At 34.1% G+C, this 13518-nt stretch overlaps 1 protein-coding gene across 2 annotated transcripts in view; it reads left to right on the top strand.

The window, feature by feature from the left end:
- The window catches only part of Nrk (Nik related kinase), a 121917-nt gene that overhangs the window by 33623 nt on the left and 74776 nt on the right, over nt 1-13518 (top strand). The gene's annotated exons all lie outside the window — the stretch shown is intronic.

Here is a 13518-nt window from a genome sequence, read left to right as displayed (position 1 = left end):
AACCCTAGGAGATTTTTCTGAGGTAATAAGACTATTCTATATCTGGATTGTGTTGCTGGTTATATGACTACATGTGTTTGTCAAAACTCAGGTATGTGCATAATGGGAGCAAATTATACTAATATAAATTACACCTCAATGAACCTAACCAAAACAATGTGCACCATCTCCAATTTTTGTTTTGTTTTGTTTTGGTATTAGAAAAAATAGATAGATAAAATATATTAGAATGGATGAACAGAGAGACAACCAAAATGCTAAATAAATGCAATTCTGAAGCCAAGTGTAGTGATACTGCTGTGCATGAAGTTCCAGCTACAGGGGGAAGCTGAGGCAGGAGGATTGCTTGAGCCCAGGAGTTCCAGACCTGTTGGATTAATATAGCATGACCCAGTCTCAAACAACAACAATAATAATAAAATTTTACATTATAGAAAACAATTGAGGGAGAGGGAAGTATAGGATATCATAAAGACAAAGGGAAGATCAGTAGTGTAGAAGAAGGATATTGAGAGGCAGAGTGAAGGGATGGGTAAGGGGAGGCAATGCAGAATTAATTGTTTAAACATCATCTTAAGTGCATGTATAAATATATCACAGGGAATTTCACCTTTATACATAAGTAAAAAAGACCAATCAAATATAAATAAATAAGAAAGTATAGTAGAATAGAAGGAGATCACAGGAGGGGAGAGAAGATGTGAGGGAAAAGGGGGATCATGAACCAAATTGAATTTCATGCAAGTATGAGTTTATTGTGATAAACCAAGTACTATGTATAAATATAAAGTTCTAATAAAAATAATATTAAAAATTGAGACTGAGACTTCACAGACATAATTTCAGGCTCAGCTACACCACTGGCTATACCTCTTCCTCTAGTGCCTCCCAGTAAGGTTACCTTCCCTTTCTGAAGTTTGTTTCTGCCTTTGTAAACTGAAGGGGTTGGACTAAATTCTCATTAAGCTCAGGCAAATTCTCTGTTGAGGTGGCCTGATTTGGGGGGAGGATGGGAAGAACAGGGAGAGAGACTTGTTTAAGTGTCAGAAAGTAAATCATCTGTCACAAAAACAGGTGGAATGGATAATGTCATGTGAAATTTGAGAAACATCTGTTAGCCTACTATGGCAGTGTCTGGGTCAAGATGGAGCCACCTGGGTTGAAGTGATATATCAGGTTGCCGAAATCAGAATCTAGTTGACCTAAGACATTTTGACCAGTGTAAAGAAAGGCTATTATCAGTTTTATAGATTTTAGGGTTGTTTTCACTTTAATTTCTTGGGAAGATTTTTGAGCTAGTAGGGGAAGAGGAAAAGTGCACTAATGAAAAGTTAATCTCAATGTAGGAGGATTATAGTCAAAAGGATAAAGTTTGCTCTTAAGATGAGTAAGTATTATTTTTTCTGAATATGAGTATTTTACTGTCTTGCTTCCATGAAATTACTTGCTCAAATAAATATATTTCATTTAAAGAATGGAGAAAAACCTGTATTATTGTTTGCATCAGTATAGAATGTGGAAGAGTATAGGAATATTGATATGTGCTACATAATATAGGCAGATTATGTTTGGGAGAACAGTATTTCCATTTCCAAGTATGAATAGACCCACATAAAACAGTCAATTTGATGTGTTTGAAAAAGTAATGATAAGAGCCAGGGCAAAGCATGTTTTTATGGTTGACCATGGCTTTCCTTGGCATACGAGGAGCATCTATCAATAAAATCTTCCAGATATGTTCTTCAGTGATAAATAGGAGTACTCTTAATTATCAATGACTTACCAAATCATTAGCCAGTATCAGCATGATTTTAGTGACTCATAACCTTATAAAGTGTGGTTAACATAATAAGTGTCTTGAACCTAGAGAACAGCAGAAGCTGAGAAGTCTACATGTTTCTCAGAAATAAAATTCAACAGTATGCATAGAAGGCTGGCTTCTATTTTACAATATGTAAAACTATATTACAGCTATTTCCTACTTTATAATGTTAATTTAGTCATGCATAAATATAATTATTTGTACTACCTTATGTTTCCCTAGCCATATGTGGTTCATAGCAGGGTACAATAATGTTTTAAGGGGCTGAGGGGGCAAACAAGTAGTTGGGAATTCCTTTTTTAAAATTTTTAATATTTTTTATTTGTTTTACTTAGTTACACATGACAGTACAATGATCTTGACATATCATACATTTGAATCAGATGGGATATAATATCTCATTTTTCTGAGTATACAGGTTGCAGAATCACATTGGTCATGCATTCACATATATACACACAGTAATAATAATGTCTGTTTCATTCTACTATCCTTCCTATCTTCCCAATTCCTCCCCTCCCTCCCATCACTTCTCTCTACCTAATCTAAGGTAGCACTATTCTTTTTTTTTCCCTCACAATTTCATACGTGTATTTTGTATAACAATGAGGGTCTCCTTCCACCATCCATGCAATTCCCTTTCTCCCTCCCTTTCCCTCCCACCCCTCTTCCCTATGTAGAGGTAATCTTTTTCCCATGCTTTTCCTCTCTTCCCCATTTTGAGTCACCCCCCTTATATCAGAGAAGACTTTTATCATTTGGTTTTTAATACAAAAAGTTTGAAAGGAAAAATATAACTATCAATTATAATTTGGAAATAGCCAAGGTGATCTTGATCCACTTAAAGGTAAAGCCCCTTTACTTAATTTTTTTAAGCTCAAACTTAGTACTTACATTAAAAGTATTTATTCTATTTGGTTGTGAAAAATTTTAGTGTCTGCCATATATTATGCTACACCTTTTATGTATGCTATCATTTAAATCTCCCCAACAATCCAGTAAGGAAGGGAATAACCTTCCCATTTTATAGATGAGGAAACAGATTTAATGAGTTTGAGGAACTTGCCTAATAGTCAAATAGTCAGATAATGGTAAGCAGCTGGTATTCAAAGACTAAAGTGATTTTCTATTATACCAGAGTTTGCTTCAGTCCCCAAAGAGATTGATCATATATTATTTCCCTTAAATATGTTACTCATTATTATTAAAATGTGCATTTTGATTAACTGTTCACTTAACACTAGAGGAAATTCATTCTTAATATTCCAACAATCATTACTTACTTGATCTTGATTTTGAACTAACAATTTTATTGAAATATGATTCCTATGACAGTCACCTTTTCAAAGTGCACAATTCTGTAGTTTTTAGTACATTCACATACTATGCAACTATGGCCACAATTTAATTCCAGATAATTTTTATCATCTTCAAAAGAAACCCTATATCTATTAGCAGATATTTCTCAGTTCCCTAAACCCCAGCCACTGGCAACTACTAAATCCATTTGTCTCTATGGATTTGCATATTCTGGATATTTCCTATAAATTAAACCATATAAAATGTGACTTTTTGTGAATTACTACTTTTACTTAGATACTGTTTTCAGGGATCATCCATGCTATAAGGTTGAATCAGGACACTGTTCCTTTTTAATGGCCAAATGCTATTTTCCTGTTATGGATTTACCACAGCATTTTATCCATTCATCAGTATTGATGGATATTTTGGTTGTTTTACCCTTTTGGGTTATTATCAATAATGCCAATATGATGATTCCTGTATAAGATTTTGTACCATATTTTCAACCCTATTGGCTTTATGCCTCTAAATGGAATTGAAGGGTTATACATTAAATCTGTGTGCAATTTTTCTTTTTGCGTACCATTTTTTAAAAAATATTTTTATTAGTTGTTTATGGAACTTTATTTTATTTATTTATTTGCATGTGGTGTTGAGAATTGTATGCAGAGCCTTACACATGCTAGGCAAGTCCATTATCACTGAGCCACAACCCCAGCCCACCTATTTGGTTTTATTTAACTTTTTATAATCTTTTTAAATTTTGTACTTGTTCTTTTTAGATACACATGACAGTAGAATGTATTTTAACATATCTACATACATGGAGAATAACTTGTCCTAATTAGGATCCCATTCTTATGGTTTTACATGAAGTGGAGTGTCACTGGTCATGTATTCATATGTGCAAAGTTTTAAGGAACTGCAAGACCATATTCTACTAGGACTGCACCATTTTAATCCTTGCCAATATGATATTAAAGTTTGAAATGCTCCCCACCCTCACAAATATTGTTTTCCATTTTAAAAACTTACTATGGCCATCTTAGTGAATGTAGCATGGCATGGTATCTCATTGTGGTTTTTATTTGCAGTTCCCTAAAGACTAATGAGCATATTTTCATGTCTTAATTGACCATGTGTGTATCTTCCTTAAATAAATATGTATAGAAATCTTTTGCCAATACATGTCTCTGATCAGATGCATCATGTGTAATTATATTTTGATATTCTGTGTGTTGTCTTTTCATTTTAACTTTGATCAAGTAAAATTTATCTGTTTCCTTTGGTAGCTTGGCCTTTTGTTGCCATATTGAAGAAACCAAACTTAATCAAGCAGAACTAAGATTTTCTCCTATATTTTATTCTAAGACCTTTTTAAATCTCTGACATTTAGAAAACTGATGCATTTAATTTCTGTATATGGTATGAAGGTTTTTGCAGGTTGTCTCATCATCATTTCTTAAAGTGACTTAATCCTTCTTCTTTGAATTGACTTGATACTCCTGTCCAAAATCAATTGGCTGTAAAGTAAGGTTTATTTAAATTATTTGTATGCAATTATCAAGACATATTATTATTAATTATGCTTTCCATGGATTTTACTCAGATATTTGAGCTTCATACAAAAGGAATTAGTGGTTAAGATACATATTGTGCTTACTTGCTACAAAACAATTTTGTTATTATGGAGGAAATATTAAGTGATTTCTAACTTTAGAAATAAATATCACTGGTCCTTTTTCATACCAATTTATTATAATTTATAATAATTTAACCTTAACTGTGAAATGGATTAGTCAAGATCTAGGTTGGAATAATGAAATATAGAAATGTCATCATTGGCTGCCTTCTGTAAAATTCAGGAATTTTCTATTGATAAGCCACTCAAACTTCAAAAAGGAAAAGAAAAGCAAGCTAGATAATTATCCTGCACTATTAAACCTAATCATAAGAAATTTTGAAAAACATGAATAACAGGAAAGTCATCACCCATTTCCAAATAGCAGAATAAATGAATTTCCCTGTCTTTGAAGTCTTCCATCCTCTTGATTTTTCTTTTACTGAGATTGTACAGAAATTTGTTTCAAAAAATAGCAATGGGTGACAGAATATTGTGGTACCAGGATACAGATCATTTGATGTGCAAACAAACTCTATGGAGAAAAAGTTGGCCTTTATTGGGTGTGTTTGCAACATTACACTTCCTAGGTCAACATGTATGATGGATATAATTAGTGGCAGATGTGAAAACTAGGATAGAGAGGCTTGTGCTTATTGTAGCCTTAATGGCTTCTCAGCAAATTGACTAAATTTATTTCCAGTGGGCAATACCTTTGTATTAAAGAGGCTCTGCATAGTACTTAACAAATACATACTTTGGTCTTAATCTTTATGGTTTGGATGTGAGATGTCCCCCAAAAGCGCACATGTGAGACAGTGAGAGAAGGTTCAGAGGAGATATGATTGGATTGTGAGAGTCTTAACCCAATCAGTGAATTTATCCCCTATTAGGGATTAACTGAGTGGTAACTGAAGTGGTAGAGTGTGGCTGGAGGAAGTGGGAATTGGGGGCATGGCTTTGGGGGATATATTTGTATCTGGCAAGTGTAGATCTCTCTCTGTCTTGCTGAGAATCACGTGAGCTGTTTCCATCTGCCACACTGTTTTGCCTCGGCAGGATCCCCAAGGAATGGAGTCAGCCTTCTATGGACAAAACATCTGAAACCATAAGCCCTCAAATAAACTTTTCCTCCTCTACAATTGTTCTGGTTGGGTTCTTTTAGTCACAGCAGCAAAATAGCTGACTAAAACATAAACCTTCACCATGGAGAGTAATTGGTTTGAGAATTAAAATTTTGGTCATTAAAAAGTTAGAAAGTAGCAAGAGAGTTTATGTTCTGTTTTTCAAAACAGATGTGGGAAAACCAAAACTAATATTATAAAAATCATAGACAAGGAATAATAGTTAAACTAAGTAACAACCGTATGGTATATGATTTTTATAAAACCTCAACCCAGGTTTCTGCACCACATTGATCACATTTCCTAAAAAGCAAGAAAGAATGCCACTATAAAGACAATAGGAATTTTTAAAGAAGTCAATGTTACATAAGAAGGCAGTTGACTACCATTACTATTAGAGAACAGAGTTTTGTTGCAATACCCTCTTTAGACTAGCCAAATTTCAGACTTTTAGGTTAGTTGCAAAAACACACATATATACAAAATTAAGGTCTCTATGAATAGTAAGTTACCTATTCCTGTGTGTTATCATTGTAATTGTCAAGAAAGTCTTGCTGATGGTTAGTCAGAAATGCTTCCTGCTTTAAGTAAAGCCTATTTCTTTTTGTAAACTTTTTAAGTTGTTGATAGACCTTTATTTTATTTATTTATATGCAGTGCTGAGAACCAAACCCAGTGCCTCACACATGCCAGGCAACTGTGCTACCACTGAGCCCCAGCCCCAGCCTATTTCTTTTTGATAAGTTTCCTATAATCACAGCAGCAGCCCTGACCTGGATATTCAAAGATATCATTGAACTTTCTCTTCTTTCAGCATAACCATGTAAAACCTCCAAACTTTCTTAGAAAGATTCATCTTTGTGTGTGTGTGTGTGTGTGTGTGTGTGTGTGTGTGTGTGTGTGTGTGTGGTGTGCTGGGAATTGAACCCATAGCTTCATGCTTTCCAGGCAAGCACTGTACCACTGAGCCACATCCTCATCCCATCTTTCATCTCTTCAATCATTTCTGTTATTTTGTGTAAAAGACTATTCTTCCCCTTCAAAGGTAATAATGCCCAAATTGGTTTAAGCTGAGTCTGTTCAGGAGCATGTGCACTTTTTATACATTTCCAGATAAAAGAAGGAGGCTAGCAATCTCAGAATTCAATCTAGGAACCTTTCATTTATTACCCTGACATTTTTCAGATTGTCATTTCTGGATATCTTATTGGTGATTTATAAAAATCTATATAAGCAGGACTTTGCCAAAGTACTTCTTAAAGGCTTTTGCTGTTGAAGTCAATTTGGTTAACCCAGGTGAGTGACTTGTTTTTGAGGAGTATGTCCTAAGCTTTCCCTTACCCAAGGTCATTCAATACATGAAAAACAATATAAAGTTGTAATTTGAATGGAGACTTAAAAATTTTATTTAAAAGGTTTTCCCCTCTACTGTAACAATTTTTACAATGTATATTGCATTGATATGTCCAGCTTAATTTATTCAAATAAAGAGCAGAGTATATAATCCCCATAAGGATCCCACAATTCTTGATGCTACTTAACATCAAAAATCTAAATGAAACACAAACAAAAACAGTTATTGATCCTTTAATACTGTGTAGTCTAATAGTTTCATAAACATAGAAGAGATATTGAAACATGTATGGGCTGCTGCCCAGTTAAAATTTTCCAATTTAATAAAAAATTTTTTGCCAATTTAGCAAAGTGACTCTATTTCTTAGGAAATACTCCCCCAATTGTCTGAGCTTGAAGTTGTTAGGTCATTTAAAATTAAAAGAGGGGGCTGGGATTGTGGCTCAGCAGTAGAGCGCTTGCCTAGCACATGTGAGGCCCTGGGTTCGATCCTCAGCACCACATAAAAATAAAATAAAGATATTGTATCCAACTACAACAAAAAATTAAATATTTTTTTATAAAATTAAAAGAAATATTAATAGAAAACCACTGAACACATCATTATAGGAAGAAGTTTACAGAAAGGTAATTGTTTTAACTGATGGCAAAGAAATCAAATTGTCAAAAAGTGAATTTATACATATTAATTTAAAAACTCTGTGCATGTGTTTCTCAATACTAAGTCTTATTTATTTAATTTGATGATTAATTTTTACTTTCTTTATGACAAAGCTTGGTCAGGACAGAATTAATTTGTGAAAGTAAAACACAGTCATTTAGGGGGTTTGAATTTTGCTTAGATACTAGGTAAATTTCACAGATTTGGGGCAAAAAGGGCCAGTCTTGTTGATTTTCTGGCTCTGCACTTTGCCCATTCTCCTGATATTAAGTAAACCCTGCTTTAATGAAATTCAATTAAATTAATTTAAACCTGCAGCCCTACCCTATTTTGTCACTCACACAGGAAAATTAGTCTCTTCTCCCTACTCTCTTCACCTTTCTTCTGCCCTTCTACACAGCTTTTTATGTTTTTCTTCAGTATTATCTTGAGAGATGTTTTGCACCTTCAAGATATCTTTTGACATTTGTTTTCAGCTATGAATCTTCCCTGTATTTAAATGCTTGTTGCCCACCTTGGCAGCTATTGAAATGTATTGCAGAGGGTGCAGTGGCCTACACCTGTAATCCCAGCAGCTCAGGAGTCAGAGGCAGGAGGATCATGAGTTCAAAGCCAGCCTCTGTAAAAGCAAGGCAACTCAGTGAGACCCTGTCTCTAAATAAAATACAAAATAAGGCTGGGGATGTGGCTCAGTGGTCAAGTATCCCTGAGTTCAATCCCCAGTACCCCCACCAGAAAAAAGAAATGCATTGCAAGGGTTCCACTTCAGCAAACTTACTAAGTCCACACCTGAGCTGGCAGGTAGGGAAAGTGAGAGAGGAGGCAGTAAAAGGTAGAGGTGTATTCCATGGAGGAAAGGCTTAATTTTTTTCAGGGTTAGAATCCACCTTAGGAAGGATGATGGACTCACTCTTCCAGATTCTGCCCCATAAAGGGTATAGATATTTTCTGGCTTTTCAAAGTTCACAATTAAATAAAGGTATAGCATTTGATAAATAAGAGCAACCTCTAAATTTCTACACTGACAGTGATTCATGACTACAACACCAGCTAAGATCCTTGGAGTCAGAGTACTTTGGTTGTGTGAAATCCCAGAAGCAGACTTAGAGAGAAAGTGGGATCTTGTTTGTAATTACCTGCTGAAGTAAAAACCCTACAATCTGTTTCAGCAGCTGTTAAGGGTGCAACAAACATCTAAACCTAAACAAGCGGTGAGGCTGCTAAGCTGCTATTTATGTACATATTGTAATTTAGGCCTAAAAGGAATTGAATATTTTGTATTAATAAATAAAATTGGAGGAAAGGACAAAAATAAACCAGTTGTCTTTACCACCCTTCATTGCAGGCCTCTAGTTCTATTTCTATATCAACTGAAGACTTATTTAGGAAAAAGATATTGGTGTGCAGCCTTATAGGCATTGTTATAGAAAGATAATCTTTTCCTCATTTATATTTTGCCAACACAGTCATTTGTCAGTCAATTCAGGGGAAAACCAGATCAGTTGATTATTTTATTTTTGAAGTTTGTCCCAAGAAGCACTGCTTAGCCTTGGGAGTGCTATAGGTGGCATAGTTCTCAAACAATGTAAGTCAGGTTCATTAAACAAAACAAAGCAAAAAGTAAACAATAAAAGTCAGGAGATTTTTAATGGTAAGTTTTAATCTCTGTTAGAAAATCTTCAATGAATTTTTGGTTCAAATTTATTTTATTACCAAAAATAAGAGGTATATTGCATAAATGGGATGGAAAACTATTGATAAATTATCAAAGTATCAGACTTATATGCATATGCACCTAAAATACATCCTAAAAATAAATAAAGCAAAGTTACTACAATTACAAGGAGATATTGTTACAGTACATTCAGAATCACAGTGGAATACTTTGATATATGCCTCAGAATTTTATTGATAAAATTGTCAGAAAAAATAATAATACAATCAGCAGGTGGGTTATGTAACTTAGTGATAAAATGTTTATAACATGTGCAAGCCCTGGGTTTGATCCCCAGCACCATGCACACACAGAGAGACACACAAACAAATGCAATCAGCGAACTTTGTCTCAGAATATGTAGAATTTTTCAGTCAATAAGTAGAAAATAAGCATTATTTTCCAGCACATAAGGGACATTGTTAAAAAAAACAGTTATATGTTTAGCAATAAAGAAAATCTTAGATACCAAAGAATCCAAATCCTACAAAAATTACCTTCTTACCAAAATTCAATACAAATTGGAAAGCCACCATAAAATGTAACAAAAACACTTATGCATTTAGTAATTGATCACAAATATATCTAAATAATTTATAGTCAAAATACTATTTTACTGTAAGCTCAAAGTATTTATTCTATCAGATATTTATCTAATCCTATAATATTTTCAATTAAAGATGAAAAGAGTATTTTGACCTTCTATGCATATCAAGTACTAATATTAACTCCATAGCATAATTCATAAATATTTATTGAATGCTTAGAAAAAGTATCATTAAGCAAATTAGTATAGTAGACAAAGTTGTAAGAAGTTTAATCTTTTTAAGATAACAGTTTTTTCAAGTTCTTTGACTGCATTGTTATATTAAATTTTCTATCACACATTTCCTAGAACAGTGCTTAGTAAGCAGGATTTCTATTAATTTTTATTGGATTGTTTACAGTAGAAAACATTTGTGCCTACATTTGTATTCAGAATAATCTTTATGTACTTTTTTCCATTATAGATTAAAATTTAAAAATAAAAAATTCAGTCATCTTGATATACCAGTTGTTTTCTTTATGTCTCCCAAATATTAGCAATTTTCTCCATGGAATTTAATTATGGACCATTAGGAAGCTTATGATTATAGCAGTAATAGATGGCATTTGAATCAATGTGATGTCAAACAGACCCTCTGACCTCACAGAATATTGCAACTATGTATGGATTAAAATATATGCTAAGGACTTAAAAGGAGTCAAATATAAAGAATTTCACTGTTTTTTGAGAATGCTGACCTGGGTTTATGAAATATTTTCCATAGGAAAATCTTAAATACAATTTTAATACTTTTAGGACCATATAACTTCTCATTTGTACACTTATTATTTAAACTGCCACATTGTCTCTGATGTATGGTGGTTTGAATATCTTTATTACTTTATTAAAAGTTCCTTAAAACTAGAAACTAATTTTTACAATATCTTGCTTGCTGCCTAGCCCACAGGTGATAACTTCCTCTTTAATAGGAGGTAGTGTGAAAGAGTAAAAAGAGCACTAAAATAGGAAGGGAGTCTTGGAATTAGTCTTGGCTCTGATGAATCTGTGCCATTGGGCAGTGGAGATAAACAAATATGAAGAATTACAGCAGGCAAAACTATTTGAAGAAGGAAGGAAAAATGTCCAAGTTGTTTATAAGACAAAGTTAGTTTTTACAGACTTCCATGATCTTTTTTAAAATCTCTTTCTTTCCTTCCCTCTGAATTCAGGAATTGTTACTACTGTCCACACACATTGTTGCCCCCAGGAAATCCTCTCACATGTGTATATTCACATATACATACTTTATTGACATAACCAAATATTTTGCATGAATATGTGTTTTCATCTTGATTATTGCCTTAGTCTTCCACCCTGCTTTGCCAGATTTTACTTGCCTCAGTGATTTTTTTTTTAATTTTTGGTAACCTTAACTAGGATCTTCCTGTGCTTAGATTCTATTTTCCTATGCACTAGCACCATTCTCCTTTTATCATGTTGCAGTTTTCAGCTTGACATTTTCTATGTGGCTATATCTTACCATCCCTTCCCCCCTCCCACCTCTGTCTGCCACACAACTGTGAGGGATATATTGAAGGGTTTAACTCTGAGCCTTTCAGTTGATTTCACACTCTTCAAATTTCATTTCTGTAGGCTTGAGGTAAACAGCCTGTCATGGGCAAATCCAACATTATGGTAGCCAAAATGTGCTGAAATTCCCAGTGCATTGGTAATTCCTTAGAGTTGAAAAGACTCTTGAACAAAAACAGCTCCAGTTGAAATGCATATGTAGTACCTTGGTGAGAAGATATCACAGGGCAAGACCTTTGTAATTCATTAATAAGGGAAAGTTAGCTAGTGTTTTGATTGTGCAAAGGCCATATAGGATGCTGAGAGAATGTGGCAGCAAGGTAGAGTGTTAAGACAGAGAATATCAGACTTTGAGTATTGTCCACAAAGGTGAATTCAAGGCAACAGGCTACATAGAGAAGTAGCTTTCAGTCAACCCTAGGGGCTAGAATGAGAATATTTAAGTATGTGAGTCTGGAAAAGCTTGGGAATTAATGATAAGTTAGCAACTTGATATTGATGGAAATTATTACTTCTATCTTTTACACCTGTGCTTAAGAGTACTGATAAGATCTTTAGGGCTATTGTTGGCATTTCTTGGCCAATCTTTAATAGAAGTCATCTGTTTATCATCATCTCCTCCTCTCTCAATCTTTCTTCAACAATCTACCTCTTCTCTCACTTTTCCTATTATTCTTTCCTTTTCCATTTTCCATACACCTTGACATTTCCCTTAGTCCTAGCATCTATCCTAGTCAAGCTTATGTTACTTAAAGAGCCTTTTAGAATTGCTAATCACTGCTACAGACTCCAAAGGTGATTCCATTTAGTTAAAATGTTTTCACTAAGACATAAACACCCTCTCCATCTTACTTCATACTAAGGGCTGTTGTGTTTGTACCTCTGTGGACAAACATGGATGAAATTAGAATCTCATTTTTCATCTGGGTAGATTTTAAGACAAAGCTTTTTCTTTAATTTGAGCCCCTCTCCTCACACATTGCCCATCTGTGTCAGTTCTTCTCTTTCAGCTAGTTGTACTGCTTGATAGAATTGGAAACACTGCAGCTTACATCTGTCTGAGCAGATGGAATGCATTTTGCATGAGTGTTAACTGATTCATGCATTGCATAAAGAAAGTAATCTATGTTAAAACATTGTGACATTGCAATGAAGCATTATTGGTTGTGTGCTGAAACCTGTTTGTTTATGGAGGATTTGTTTCTTTGCCCTTGCCCATGCCCTCAAATACACTGCTATATGGTTAAACCCACATAAATCTACAAGAATAAAAGAGTAAAATCTGTGACAGTGGGGAAAAAAGTTAGGCACTGAATGGGAAAAAATTCTGAATACCAAATCGACTTCTGGTAGCTGAGTTCCCTTTCATTTTTGTAGTATGTGGTCTGTAAGAGGAAAAAATAATGTCATTGTGGGGAAGCTTCATACATGGAGAACTACATAGTCATCTCCCACTTGATTATGATTCCACTATACTTTGACAAATAAAACTGCTCAGATAAGTTATCAGAGGGTTTAAGATGAGGGAGCCCTAGTCTCATGAATTTCCTATATACTTTCCTCAGTATGTGCAGTTACAGCCTGTGACTTTAAATTTGAATTAATGACCAGCATTGAAGATTTTTAAATGTCACCTATTTGTAATAGTGACCCTCACTGGCTTTGTGTTTTTGTCCCCTGTAGATCTGCCTTATTATATAGCAGTATATTGAGGTCTTCCCTTAGTTACCTAGTATAGCTATTCATTTATTTCCAGCAAATGTTGTTTGTATCCTGCAGCCCAAAACATTGAACTTTATTGTCCA

The sequence above is a fragment of the Ictidomys tridecemlineatus genome, chromosome X, assembly GCF_052094955.1.
Source record: "Ictidomys tridecemlineatus isolate mIctTri1 chromosome X, mIctTri1.hap1, whole genome shotgun sequence".
Taxonomy (NCBI): Eukaryota; Metazoa; Chordata; class Mammalia; order Rodentia; family Sciuridae; genus Ictidomys; species Ictidomys tridecemlineatus.
Note: the sequence above shows the minus strand (reverse complement) of the source record. Positions and strands in the feature narration are given on the sequence as shown.